This window comes from Ranitomeya variabilis, chromosome 6 (assembly GCF_051348905.1).
Source record: "Ranitomeya variabilis isolate aRanVar5 chromosome 6, aRanVar5.hap1, whole genome shotgun sequence".
In the NCBI taxonomy this organism is placed as follows: domain Eukaryota; kingdom Metazoa; phylum Chordata; class Amphibia; order Anura; family Dendrobatidae; genus Ranitomeya; species Ranitomeya variabilis.
In genome coordinates this window covers 313,785,146-313,801,233 of record NC_135237.1, presented here as the reverse complement: position 1 = coordinate 313,801,233, position 16,088 = coordinate 313,785,146, and positions in this window count along the sequence as shown.

Here is a 16,088-nt window from a genome sequence, read left to right as displayed (position 1 = left end):
ACAATGATGTTGCGCCTGGCCAAAGGTGCTCCTCAGCTACCCCTACAGCGCCGTTTTGCCTGACTGGCTTCCTCAATACGGGGCATGTGTGTTGTATATGCATTGTGTGTCTTTAAATACTCCAATAACACCTGGGGACAGCGTCGGTGTGATCAGCATAGTATTACACATACGCGAATCATAGGACTTCCTTCCTTTGTAATAAGTGACGTCCGGAACCCCGTGCTTGGAACGCAAGCGTGGTGGAACGCTTTACGTCACTGTGTGAGCGGGGACGGAAGTCACTAGGTCATCCAGAAATAGCGCATGCTCAAACTGCACACCGAAGCACAATGCATGAGGGTATGTAATAAAAAAGGAGTTGGGTATAAAGACACAGATGCAAAAAGTATCGGAGCATATCAGTCGTGGAAAACTATGACAAACAAGTGAAAATATAAAGAAATTGTTTTATATATAGCCTAAAAATTAAGTGAAAAATGATAATTGGTGAAAAAATGTGCATTTACAAAAAATGGGAAAATAGTGTGAACATTATAATTAAATTCCCTTATACTTGCTGTATAAAAAATGAAATATAATATGAAATATATATTGAGACATAACAAGTAAGAAAAATGAATATATGAAAAATGTGTGAATATGACTTAAATGATTAATAAAACCGATAATTTATAAATTAAGTCAAAAGGTAATAAATATTATACCTAACCCCTATGATCAATGAACCAACCATATACATCATAAAAGACAATACCAGTGAAAAGAATTTCAACAAAGCTGGAAACCTAGCACAAGTGAAGAGGATTTAAAAAAAGATTGAAACCCAAAAGAGTCTATAAGCAATGTATTAATAAAGTCTTTAAGGGTCCTTAGAGCTTTATGGTGATAATGATGTGTCAAGCTATTGCAGGAAAATTCACAGGAAGAAGAGCCCCAAGGTCCATGAACACCCAAAGAGAGATAAGTTGCCACCAAACAAACATGTCGTTACTAAAAATAAGTAAAATACATATAATTAATGACCGATTAAAAACAAAACATATAAACACAATAAAACATTAAAAACAAAATAGAAGGAAGAATAAATCATGATGGGACCATAACGGAATACATTATAAATGGTATAAACATGCCATATATTTTACATAAAATAACTAAGTAAAATGCAAGTATACAAATACTTATACTTTTTACCATCAAATTTAAACCACCATCCAGAGAGACAGCGCATTTCACAAACTGATAAATAATTCAAAGATGTTTTTTTTCTAAAACTCATAAAATATTAAGTTGTCTATACGAGAAATGTCAAAAGTGAATAGCTTGATATTTAAACCACATCCATAATTGATCATTAATTACCGAACAGTTAAGTACTTCTGATTCTACACAGTCGAAAAATAAACTGTTAAAAAGCCAAAAAAATGTTCTGGTGTTCAATCTATGTTAATTCAAATTTTATTCTGCTAATAGATATACATAAGAAAAGCAGAGTATTAACTGTCATATCTTAAAGATAAAAAAAAAATTGGGAAGCGAGACTCAATTTCAAACAACTTCAAACGAGATTTGCTATGTTTCATTATTTAAATTAAGGACAAACTACATTTAAAAAGAAAATGATACCGTTTAGTATATCTGTAAAATAATTAGTGTAAGATGATCAATCTTAGTAATTTGTTACAATGGTGTATGGTGAGTTTTGTTTACTTCGCAGTTTTGGGATCAAAAGTGTGTGAACCGACCCACCAGCAAAAAAGTGACCTCATCCTACATAAAAGACATACAAGAAAAAAGGTTTTGGTACTGTGTTAGTCAGTCAATAAAAGATTGCTCTCAATGGAAAGAACAAGATAATCTTGTAGTTATGACACTCTTTTATGGCTAACAAAAATAAAATAAATTATGTTACAAAGCAAGCTTTCGAGTCTTCTTATAGGTCTCTTCCTCAGTCATGGTATTTCTGGAGAAACACAAGTATATGCATAAAAACACAACAAAGGCAAGGAATAATAAATGGACATTTATGTAAACAAACTGAGCTCAAAGAATAAATCATTAATTGGATTAGATTAGTGGTGTGAAAGTTTTATCATACCAATATCCAGGTAAGATCAGAGGCCTGATGTCCTTACCGTCTCTGTAGCAGATTTTGCAGTAAATCATAAATCCTCCTGACAGATTTAGTCCTGCATGGAGGGAATCAAAGACTGTAATAAGTTTGTATATCTATACCCTTCAATGTTTTTGTATTTTAAAGATACCTTTTAATATGACAGCTTTCATATTGTTTATGTTGTGTCTCTTCCTCAGGCATGGAGCCATTTGAAACATCATTTATTTTATTTTTGTTAGCCATTAAAAGGTATCAGAACTACGAGATTATCTTGTTTTTCCCATAGAGAGCAATCTCTTCCCAGATGAGACCCTAAGGGCTTATTTCCACTTGCGAGAAACACGTCCGTGTCTCGCATGTGGTAACCAAGCTGTGGTGCCGGCACTCCAGAGCGGAGCGTGCGGCCGCATAGGAATACATGGAGCTGCACAGCTCTGCTCTAAAGTGCCAGCGCCGCAGCTTGGTTTCCACATGCGAGACACGGACGTGTTTCTCGCAAGTGGAAACAAGCCTTAACTCTACAGATTGTCCTCTTCCTAGGCCTCAAATGAACTGGAAAAGAACAGAATCAGGATGTACATTGATTTAATTAAAAAGGTTTGGGAAAGATAGATGGATAAAAAGGTGTATGGCAAAATGCAAAAAAATATAGATTTTGACCAACACAACTTTTCATCATTAAATAATTATGCAGGTGCACTTACACTGTGGCTGCAATACATCTACCGTATTTTTCGGCATATAAGATGCACTTTTTCCCAAAAAAAATTGTGAGGAAAATGGGGGGTGCGTCTTATATTCGGAACGCAGGCTTACCGGCATTGTGGCGGCGACAGAGGTGCGGGCATGATGTGGCACGGTGAGCTGTATGGCGTGAGCAGGTCCCATCCATATTTGAGGTGAATCCGCGGCCCGGTATTGATGGAGAGCAGCAGCGCTGGTGAGTTACGGTATTTTCCGGTGGCGGCGGCCATCTTGCTGAGGCTGCGCGTGCGCAGATTCACTACTCTGCGTCCCAGGGCTTCAGGAAAATGGCCGCGGGAGGCCGCGCGTGCGCAGATGGAGATCGCGGCGGCCATTTTCCTGAAGCCCTGGGACGCAGAGTAGTGAATCTGCACACGCGCGGCCTCAGCAAGATGGCCGCCGCCACCGGAAAATACCGTAACTCACCAGCGCTGCTGCTCTCCATCAATACCGGGCCGCGGATTCACCTCAAATATGGATGGGACCTGCTCACGCCATACAGCTCACCGTGCCACATCATGCCCGCACCTCTGTCGCCGCCACAATGCCGGTAAGCCCGCCGCCACCAGGAAAACCACCCAGCTCTGCTGCTCTCCTTCACTACTGCTGTGGCGTCACCTCAAATGTGGAAGGGACCCTGGCCGCTGCCACCTGAGGAAGTGACCGCATGTCTGCCACCGCCACAGCAACCTCCCCATGGACACCAGGCCATGGCATCGCCCACCTAAGCAGGATGGGACCCTGCCAGGTGCACGCCGTTCCGCCCACCGCACCTCAGCATCACCTCTGCCACCACCATGCTTCCTGTGACCCTGCTCTGACACTGCCTGCCCTCAGGTAAGAGATCTTAAATTCGGACAATAAGACGGACCCCCATCTTATAAAAAAATCTTTTTTTCTGCATTTTTCACCCCAAATTTGGGGTGCGTCTTATATTACGGTGCGTCTTATATGCCGAAAAATACGGTATATATATATATATATATATATATATGCAAATACTATGCAACAACAATCAGCAATTAATAATTATATGAAATCCACTATAGCTACACATGAAAAAAAATCTGAGATACTTCACTTAAAATGTTGATCAAAATTGCATAAACACACCTACCAGCAACAAGGTGGCCTAATTTCAGATGGGACTCTTATGCTACAGGTTGTCCTCTTCATGTTCCCAAGACTCAAATTAACTGGGAAAGAACAGAATCCAGTTATACAGTGGCTTGCAAAAGTATTCACCACTTTGACTTTTTACCTATTTTGTTACATTACATCCTGTGTTTGAATTTTTATGGAATCCAATTTGTGTATGATGCATCAATTCGGCACTTAACAGTCTAATTTGATGAAGTGAAGTGAGAAAAATATAGCCATAAATTAAATTTGTAGGATCAAATAACTAAAAATTTGTATGTGCATATGTATTCGACCCTAAAAATTTCTGGTGCAAGCAATTACTTTCATAAGTTACTTGCTTAGTGAGAGGAAGTCAACTTGTGTGCAATCCAAGTGTTACATAGTCTGTCAGTATATACCACTTTTTCTGAAAGGCCACTACTTAAGCAGGAGGCACTACTAACCAAACAACACTATAAAGACCAAGGAGATCTCCAAATAAGTCAGGGACAAAGTTGTTGAGAAATCCAAGTCAGACTTGAATTAAAAAAAATCCCAATCTCTGTTTATTCCTCGGAGCACCATCAAATCCATTATCATCAAATGGAAAGAATATGGTACCACAACAACAGGCTTGACTAGCCCACTGGGAAATCGGTGGTCCTCTGGTGGGCACGACTCCGACAGTCACTCTCGTCTCAGCATCGCTGCATGCCCAATTCAAGCTACACTTCTCCCTGCCCATCAGAAGAGGAGAGAAAAGCTGAACTCCTGGATTGCTTGGTATAATGTAGGGTGGGGATCAGAAGCTCAGACTCTTTCTCTCACTAAGATGGGAGGAAGGCGGCTCAGCACAGCCATTCCCCCGACCAGCACCTGGAGCCTGGTAGCAGTAAGCTCTGCCCTGTCCACCAGCATGGACCGGTTCAGGCTGCTGGAGCATGTAGCCAGGAGAGCTGTGCAATCACTGCTGAAGGTGGCAGTGAAGAAAGTGCTAATGAAAGTGAAGAGAAGGAGTCTGCCAGCTCCTGCCCTGCTGCAAGCAACACTCTTAGCTCTGTCACTGGCACTGTCTGGAGGGGGGGGGAGGCTTCAGATGAACATAGTGCTGGCCTGAAAACGGGAGCTTCCTGTTTATGTCTCTATCCTGACTCTCTCCTGACTCTCTCTTGCCCTAGACAGGTAGTGTGGCGAGCACTCTTGCTGAGATCTGAGAGGCTGGTGAAGTGGGATGGCAATCCTAATAGAGTAATGTTCAATCACCGCACACTCTTGATAGATGCTTGTGAAGATGTAGATGCAGCGATAACACAATTCATGAATAAGGAATTGGTGCAGGGATAGAGAAAATGGTGAGGCGACAAGAACATTAATGTTTCGACCCTCATAGGGTCTTATTCACATAGACACTTTAGAAGAAAAAAAACAAGGTGTGAGAGATCAAATCCATAATATAATTACAAACAAAACCAAATAAATAAAACACAGGTATATACATGGTAAAAAATGGCACTGTCAATTGGGGCTAATTCCCCTATATTCAAACATATCAAGTCATATTTATCCTGATATTGTCTCTTGTACCCATTTTCCCTCTAAAGGATTGCCAGTTTTTGCCTTGAGATGTTATTTGATGGCTTATGTGGCTTATTCCAGACCTACTTGTGACTTTTTCCAGATCTGTACATGACTGCAATTATGCTTTGAATCATCATTTTGTTTCTTGTAATCTTGTAAGCTCATTGTTTTCACCATGTACAGTATATACTTGTAATTTATTTGGTTTTGTTTGTAATTATATTATGGAATTGATTTCTCATACCTTGTTTTTTCTTCTACAAGACCCTATGAGGGTCAAAACATTATGTTCTTGTCGCCTCACCATTTTCTCTATCCCTGCACCAATTCCTTATTCATGAATTGTGTTATTGCTGCATCTACAGTACATCGGTATAATAAAGTCTTCACAAGCATCTATCAAGAGTGTGTGGTGATTGAACATTACTCTCTCTTACCCTACACCCCAACAAAAGCTGTTTTTCCTGTTTGCCTCACACAGCTGCACTTTTCCTGCCCCCTCTACCCTTTCTGCCTTCTAGTTGTTGTTATCACATTACCTTCCCCCACTGCTGTTCTGTGATCACACCATCAGTATTTGGTCAGTATTTTACCTCAGTATTTGTAAGCCAAAACCAGGAGAGGAACAAGCAGAGGAAAAGTATAAGGGCTTGTTTCCACTTGCGAGACACACATCCGTGTCTCGCATGTGGAAACCAAGCTCTGGCGCCGGCACTTGGGAGCGGAGCGTGCAGCTCCATGTGTTCCTATGCGGCCGCAGGCTCCGCTCTGGAGTGCAAGCGCCAGAGCTTGGTTTCCACATGCGAGACACGGACGTGTGTCTCGCAAGTGGAAACAAGCCCTAAGGCTAAGTTCACACTGGGCATTTTTGTTGCGTTTTTTATGCTAATTTTCAGCTGCATTTGACAGTACCAGCTATGTTAATGAGATTTCAGAAATTTCATGCACACACATTGGTTTATTTGTCATCAGTATTTTGTATTTTGCATGTTTTTTTGGACATAGGGCATATGTCACTTATTTAAGCGTTTTTTCAGCATTTTTCACTCATTAAATTGAATGGAAAAAAACACATAAAAAAACTACACCAAAAATGCAGCAAAACCTGTGGTTTTGCCGCAGCTTCTTTCCTACAAAGCGCTTATGTTTTGCACAAAAAGCAAACCCTGTGTGAACTTAGCCTTATAGAAATACGTCACCAATTCAGTATTTTTCACCTACTCCTGATTTTGGCTGCCAAATACTAATGTAAAATGCTGATAGTGTGACCATAGCCTTAACGAAATAGATCTGTCGCATAATACACAAAAATGGTGAAGGACAGAACCAATTATATACAGTAATCAGGTCTTTGTTGTTTCTGCTACAGTGTCCATCTTTTAGCAGAAAAAAATGTGCAGCATGTTGTACATGTTCTAGAGAATATAATGAAACTTACCACTGAGCCTAACAAATACTATAACACAAAGTTGTATCTAGCTTGAGAATTGAAATTTATAGTGGGCCCCTGGAGTCAGTTTCACTGGTGGGCCCAAGGTACCCCAGTCCAACACTGCACAACAAACCTGCCAAGAGAGCCTGGGCAAAGAGGGAGTTAATCAGATAGGCAGCACAGAGACCAAAGGTACCCCTGAAAGAGCTGCAGAGTTTCTAAGCAGAGACTGTATTATCTTTCCTTAAGACTACAATAAGTCATACACTCCATAGAGGTAGCCTTTATGAAAGAGTTGGCAGAAAAAAACTTTATTTACACACAAAAATTGTGAGGCTCATTTGAGTTTGCTAAAATACATGTGGGAGACTTCCCAAATGTATGGAGGAAGGTGCTGTGGTCAGTTGATACTTAAATTGAACTTTGGACCACAAAGGTAAACGCTATGTCTGATGCCAAACCAACAGAGCTCATCACTCCAAGAACACCATCCCCAAACTGAAACATGGTGGTGGCAGCATCATGCTGTGGTGATGTTTTTCAGCAGCAAGCTTCAGAGAAAATGGTCCAAGTTGAAGGGAAGATGGATGGTGCGAAATACAGGGCTAATACTTGAGAAAAGCCTGCTTCAGTCTCTCAGTGACTGGTCTGGAGGTTCACCTTCCAACAAGACAATGACCAAAGCATTCTGCTAAATCAACACTTGAGAAGTTTAAGAGGAAACGTGTAATGCAATGACTAAGGATGTAACAGTTTGAAATGCATCTGCAATTACTCCATGCCTGGAGATTTTCTAGATTTGCAATAAAGGATTTTTTTATGAGGACCTTGTGCTGCATGTACCTTTCTTTTTCTTCATATACAAAATTACTCTTACTGTATAGCATGCACAGTAGATGAGCGAATAGCTTTGATGCCAATTGAATATGGAGCGCCCCCACACCGCCGCAGGGCCGAGGGGTACCCGGAGCCGGGCCTCTGGGATCTCAGTCCTGGGGTTGTCACGGTGGCTAGACCCGGTCCGTGGCCCTGTCTGTCAGTGGGGGACGTCCGTTGCAAATAGGTGCTGTTAACGGTGGTATAGCGGTGCAGTTGTGGGGTGCAGGTCGCGGTAAATAACGAGGACACCAGGTTGCAGTCTCTTTACCTCTTTACTGGAGATCTCTCGGTCCTCAGTCCAGAATCCGGTCCACCAGGCTGCGCAAGTCCGGCCGGTCCAATGGCACTTCCAGAGTTCTCCTCACAGGTGGAAATCAGTGCCTTCCTTCTTAGCGCTTTGTGTTGTAGTCCTTCCCTGCTGTGCTTACGGAAAGTACCCCACAACTGTTGTGTCTGTTTCTTAAGTTCCCTCACAACTCGATTAACTGATCTTCTGCTAATCTTCCGTCCCTTCCTGATGTTACAGTAAGAACGGCACCCGTTTGTCAGGTAGGCCTGGAGTTCTTCCGGGACCCTAGAGATGCCCCTCTCCCGCAATTGCCCCCCAAGACTTCATAGGTGATATGTGGTAGACAGCCCGCCTGAGACTGACTGTCCTGCCGCTGTTTGGAGTATGGCTTAAAGCTGTATATTATTCCACTCCCTCGGCGTTCCGGCCACCGGTAATGCGCCTCAGCAAGGTGCTGCCTCTTTCAACAAAACCCCTGCTGGTATTCTCCTTCTGCTTGATTTCGTTTCTCACTCAGCACAATCTATCTCGCTTCTAATCCTTTCTTAGGGCACTGCCGCTATTCTGAGCAGGCACGGTCCCGTTACGTTCTTTCAATGCCAAGCCTCTGCCAGGATCCCACCCCTGGCAGAGACCCTACTGTCTCTTCCTCCACAACACCCTCTCTCACTAGGTGTTGCTTCGTTCGATCCAGTCAGCTTTCTCTACTAACTTCCTGCCTGACCCCCAGTTTACCCACTATGGTGGGGAGTGGCCTAATGAATAGCACCCTTAGCTCCCCCCGGAGGCCCAGCTGTGAAACATATTGGTGTCTGTGATACCTGATTGGAGGAACTCCTTCAGTGCCATCGAACGCACCGTGGCTCCCCTTAGTGGCGGAGCCACAGTACTGCAACGACCAGGACTCTGGGGCGCTGCAAATATAGCTGTTGAGAAATTCGCTGAGCCAGACAAATTTAAACAAATCGCTTAAAATAGCTGATGCCGTTTTATACATTACAGAAGATTGCATCAGGCAGAAAGGGATAACATGATGCTATAATGCCTTTGCAGCTATCACATAATATGGTACTACACAGTTAATAAAGAGGAACTATTATATGTATAAAAGGAAAAATGGAATATAGCAACCATGCTGTGGTGAATCTGGATAGTGAAAAGACAACACATCTCACAGTTTGGTAACGCACACTGTAAAAGAAAGAAATAAAACACAACAAATTGTACAGCAAACTGTCACACATACTATCATTTTACATGCTATAGCACAAGCAAGTCAAGGCTATGACTATTGGGCAGATATGTTTTTAGACCCTAGCTATAAAATCTAAAAGGGGGAATTTTTTCTGGCTTCCAAAATAGAGTCAAAATTGTTCTCTGCTTGGCAAAGGTTTGCCATCTAGACTCTTACCAACCTCTCTGTTACTTGCTGAGTGAATGCTCCCATGACTTTGTCAGTTTTAACCCTACAAAAGGCATCCAAAGCAGCGGCAGCAATTACAGTACATACTGTAAGACATAACAGACCTGATTCTTTTCAGCTGCTATGCCAACGTGATGCACATCAAAAACAAAGATGCACTAACAGGCAGTCATACCTGCTTTGTGTCCTTGCCAGATACTCTGATCTCGGATCCAACTAATTTCTAAGTCAGGATATTGCACCACTGGCAAAATCTGACAATGTTGTCGAGCCTCCAACATACAGTCAGAGAGGGTATACAATGCAACAGATGGTTTTATTCATCTATAGTTAATAATTATTACTATAGCATTTGACTGTCTGTCCATTGCATTGTTTATACATATTGTTCTGCTGTTTGGAACCATATACTGCATAGCTCAAATATAGGAGACCTTAAACTGCTTACAAAAAAGGTTTGATTTTTGGATGGGTTTTTAAAAAGCTATTGCTTCTTCACTTTCCAAACAACAAACCTATTACTAATCACAAGAAAGGTATATTTTTTGAAGACTTAAAAATACTTTTTGGACCACAGCTTGTTAAAAAGCTGTGATTTCTTCTGTACAGATTGCATCTGTATAAAACACAGGCAAATTTCAGGGCTGGATATTGCTCTTCAATTCTGGATTGTCTGTGTGGTCCATGTCCATGCTGGAATAAGCAATCAGTGGTGGACTTCAGAAGATGGTAAACTGATGGGTTTTTTGTTCATATACTCATCTCAGGCATGGGTGTAGCATGTGGTATTAATGGAATCAGTTTATTTTATCCCACCCATGATAGGCATTTAGATCATTTCTCTAAATTGATGTATCACTCCAAATCTTGGGTCAAAATCAGATTAGGATTTTTTTTTAAGGTAGGTTGATTCATTTAGTCCTTATTACAGGAACAACAGAACTTATGTTTTTCATATTTAATGTCATTAAAACCATTACAGATGCTATTCCTTTACCTAATTGTAAAATCAGTAAGGTTGAGAATTTTTTAAAATACCCCAAAGCACACAGAATTATTATTTTGCATGCTAACTTTCCATATTATTATGAGATTTGCTCAAATCTTTTCTGTTTTTTTCTTCACTTTAAATTATTAACAATCAAATACAATGTATTAATAACAAAAAACAAAACTATGAAACAAGTCAGTTAAGATGCCTGACTGTATAAAACGCATTTGGAATTTTTAATCTACTCATTATCCTTTAATCCTTGTTTTAATTGAAAAATGCACTTTATTAAATGAATATGTGCAAATCTCCAGAATCTTCAGGACTAGGAACAGCTTACAGCAGAAACGGGCTGTGAATTAATCTTATTATAAATGTGATGCAACCTAGTCTACATGTATTTGTTGTTACAACATTAGGTGGTGATGCTGCATAAAAAAAAAATAATACCGTAAATTGAAGTAGTAAGTAAAAAAGATATTTCAATATAAGATACACTTTATAGACAAAATATTTGGACACGTCTCTTATGTAAAATCAAGCACCTAGACATGAAGTCAGCATTTACAAACATTTGTTAAGGAATAATAGGATTCTTTTTATGCTATTAGAAAATGTTTCATTCGATATTAGAATGTGCATTTGTTTTTACTGTTATGAATGGATTTATGTACTCAAAAAGTTCAAGTAGCTCTGTTGGTTATTGTTACTACTGTTCTACTGTGGCACATTTTTTGCCTTATGACTATATTATTCTTAAAAAATTCTTAGAAAGATAAGTAAATTAAAAAAATATAATAATAATAATAATAGTATTCCACCATTGCAACAAGACAATATCCTTCAGGGTCACCATGTGGTGAGGCACTTAGTCCATAAAATACTCTAATACTACGCTGACTCAATAACTGGAAAATTCCAAACCTCCTCTGGCATTAGCATTAGAAAAAATCTGCATTTGGGGCTACATTGTACTTGGCATGTGTTTCCACTGCTAAGCAGCTACATGTTAGCGTTTCACCATCAAGCACATTACCAACTAATCTCGCTAGGAACAATGGATAATGACCAGAGGTAACCAATAGCAAAAAAGGAAACTGACACATTTAGGCAGGCGGGCAGAGCTGTGGAAATAAAGAGCTTTGGGCTTCCAAATCGTCTTTTATTGATACCGATAAGTTTCTGTGCAAGATCAGCACCTTTCTCAAGGTTTGCCCCTTCTTGACTTCTTATTCGATGTTTGTCACACTTAAATGTTTCAGATCACCAAACAAATTTAAATATTAGAAATAAATAACACAAATAAATACAAAATTGTTTTTAAATGAAAGTCTTTAACCCCTTTCTGTCCTTGGACGGACTAATACGTCCGAGGACAGAACAACCGTTTTGATACCGGCTCCGGTGGGAAAGCCGGGACATGTCAGCTGTTTTGTACAGCAGACATGTGCCCGCAATAGCGGCGGGTGGATCGTGATCCATCCGCCGCTATTAACTAGTTAAATGCCGTTGTCAGATGCTGACAGCGGCATTTAACTAGTGCTTCCTGCCAACGGCCCAGAAATGCGAGCATCTCTGACCCCCATCAGCATGACAACGAGAGGTCTCCTGAAGGCCTCTATGGTTGTTGATGCCAGATTGCTGTGAGTGCCACTCTGTGGTCGGCACTCATAACATTGCAGCAATTCTACTGCATAGAAGCGATCTGAGCATCACTCCTATGTAGCAGAGCCGATCAGGCTATGCCAGCTTCTAGCCTCCCATGGAGGCTATTGAAGCATGGCAAAAGTAAAAAAAATGTTTTAAAAAATATGAAAAAAATATATATATAAAAGTTTAAATCACCCCCCTTTTGCCCCATTCAAAATAAAACAATAATAAAAAAATCAAACATACACATATTTGGTATCGACGCGTTCAGAATCGCCAATCTATCGATAAATAAATAATTAACCTGATCGCTAAATGGCGTAGCGAGGAAAAAATCAAAACTCCAGAATTACGTTTTTTTGGTCGCCGCGACATTGCATTAAAATGCAATAACGGGCGATCAAAAGAACATACAGTATCTGCACCAAAATGGTATCATTAAAAACATCAGCTCGGCATGCAAAAAATAAGCCGTCACCCGACTCCAGATCATGAAAAATTGAGACGCTACGGGTAACGGAAATTACTCAATTTTTTTTTTTTTTTAGCAAAGTTTGGATTTTTTTTACCGCTTAGCTAAAAAAATAACCTAGACATGTTTGGTGTCTATGAACTCATAATGACCTGGAGAATCATAATGGGAGGTCAGTTTTAGCATTTAATGAACCTAGCAAAAAAGTCAAACAAAAAACCAGTGCGGGATTGCACTTTTTTTGCAATTTCACCGCACTTGGAATTTGTTTCTTATTTTCTAGTACACGACATGCTAAAACCAATGAGGTTGTTTAAAAGTACAACTCCTCCCACAAAAAATAAGCCCTCACACGGCCATATTCATGGAAAAATAAAAAAGTTATGGCTCTGGGAAGGAGGGGAGCTAAAAACAAAAACGCAAAACCAAAAAAAGCTGGGGTCATTAAGGGAATAATAGTAAGGAAAAAAAATCCAAACCTACATGGCCTTGTGTGAAAAGGTGATCCCTCTTAAAACGTAAATTAACTGTGGCATATCACATCTTTGGGAAGCTTAGTTCAAATTCCATAGCTACACCCAGGTCTGATTACCACCACATCTGTTTTCAATCAAGAAATCACTCAAATAGGACCTGCCTGACAAAGTGAAGTAGACCAAAAAATCCTCAATGCTAGATATCATGCCAAGATCCAAAGAAATACTGGAACAAATTAGAAATAAAGTAATTGAGATCTATCAGTATGGAAAAGGTTATAAAGCCATATCTAAAGCTTTGGGATTCCAGCGAACCACAGTGAGAGCCATTCTCCACAAATGACGAAAACATGGAACAGTGGTGAACCTTCCTAAGAGTGGCCAGCCAACAAAATTTAACCTAAGAGCACATCAACGACTCATCTAAGAGGTCACAAGAGACCCCACAACAACATTAAAAGGCTTAAACATTAAAAGGCTTAAACATTAAAAGAACTAAAGGCTTCACTTGCCTCTGCTAAGGTCAGTGTTCATGACTCCACCTTAAGAAAGAAACTCGGCAAACATGGCCTGCATGGCATAGTTCTAAGACGAAAACCACTGCTGAGCAATAAGAACATAAAGGCTTGTCTCTGTTTTGCCAGAAAACATCTTAATGATCCCCAAGACTTTTGAGATAAAGTTTAACTTTTTGAAAGGTGTGTGTCCCATTACATATGGCATAGAAGTAACACAGCATTTCATAAAACAAACACCACACCAAATGTAAAATATGGTGGTGGTAGTGTGATGGTCTAGGGCTATTTTGCTGCTTCAGGACCTAGAATACTTGCTCTGGCAAATGGAACCATGAATTCTGCTGTCTACCACAATCCTAAAGGAGAATGACTGGCCATCTGTTCGTGATCTCAAGCTGAAGCACACTTGAGTTATGCAGCAGGACAATGATCCAAAACACACCAGCAAGTCTACCTCTGAATGGCTTAAGAAAAGTAAAATTAAGACTTTGGAGTGGCCTTGTCAAAGTTCTGAACTTAAAAAGGTGGTTCATGCTCGTAAAACCTCAAATGTGGCTGAATTACAACAATTCTGCAAATATGAATGGGCCAAAATTCTTCCAGAGCATTCTAAAAGACTCATTACCAGTTATCGCAAACACTTGTTTGCAGTTCTTGCTGCAAAGGGTGGCCCAAACAGTTATTAGTTTTAGCAGTCAATCACTTTTCAACACAGGGCCCTGTAAGCTTGGATTTCTTTTTCCCTTAACAATAAATACCTTCATTTAAAGACTGCATTTTGTGTTTGCTTGTGTTATCTTTGTCTAGTATTTAAATTTGTTTGGTGATCTAAAACATTTAAGAGTGAAAAACATGCAAAACAACAAGAAATCAGGAAGGGGCAAACACTTTTTCACACAACTATAAATGTACCCCACACCACTGTATGGTTGAGTATTTTAACCTAGACAAATTTTTTAACGTTTTTTGGAAGTGTTTTATAACAACAAAATGTACCACAGAGAACGTAATACTATATAGAGGTGAGTAATTTACCTGAGGAAGCCCATGTGAAATGTGCATTGGGGCTGCATGTTCTGACATCACACAGGAATTTATATGGATAAGGAGTAGTGATGAGTAGAGTTGAGCGACTTTAACTTTTTTCGGATCGAGTCGGGTTTCGCGAAACCCGACTTTGTCAAAAGTTGGGTTGGGTAAAATCGGCCGATTGTTGCGAAAAGTCGGGGGCCGACTGAAACACGAAACCCAATGCAAGTCAATGGGGAATCAAAGTCGGCAGTGAGTGGAGGACAGGAAAACACCTACAGGGCCCATTTTAATGCCAAAAACATCAATTCTTATTACTTAAGCTTGTCAATCTTAATTTACTTTATAATAATAGTTAGGCATTGAAAACTGGGGGTCATTTGGCTAAAGTTGTGGGGGTAGGGCTGGCTCAAGATTTTCGTGGGCCCAGGAAACGCGGAATACGTCACGGCGGTAGAGCAGGGAGAGGTAAGTATTTCAACTTTGCAAGTGCTGTGATCCTGAGCAACCAGGGTGGGCCCACTCGTTGGCACTGGCACAGGGCCCCTCATAGTACGGCGGTGTGTTTGATGGCGGGTGGCGCCTCCCACTGGCAGAGACGACACTTTTGCGTACTATGAGGAGCCCTGTGCCAGTGACGTCGCCAATGAGTATGCCCCCCACCTGATGAAGGAACCTGCACTTTCATCAGCACCTTCCTCTTTGTCCCCATGTAAGGTGGTATAGTATGCGGGAAGGGGAACCTGACTTTCAGCAGGGTCAGATTCTGGCTGTGTAGAGTGCAAGGGGAATGTAGTGGTCTGGGTCAATGTACCAGCAGACTCATCTAGCAGTGGCTGGGCAATGGGCAGGATGAGAAGGAAACACAGATATAGGCCCAAATAATAAAGTAGGCTAAATGCAGTTCAAATGTGGTAACAGGACTAAACAGGCAGCTGTCAGGACTCTGAACATTTTTTATTACCTTTTTGTGCATTACTGCCCTTTTCCAAGATGGCGTCTTTGGTCTCATGTGCACTGTGTCTTCCTGCTATAAAACTCCGCCCCAGCCTTCAGTCTGTGCTAGAGTATTCTGCCTTGCATCCAGTTCCTGACCTCTGGTGACTCCCTGGCTATATACCTGCTCCTGTGAACCTGTGTGGTGATCCTGCTACTCTGCTCTGAGTTCCTGCTGCATACACCAGTTCCAGTAATCCTCCTTCATCTGCTGCTCGTGTTTACTTCCATCTGCATTTGCTGGACACGTAAGCTGTTGCTGCTTTGCAAGAACCTGAGACTGTTACCCAGACCTCCCTGGTTGAGCTGAGATATTGTTTGAACTGCCTTAAAAGCATATCTATCTGTGTTTTGGACTAAGCAAGGACTT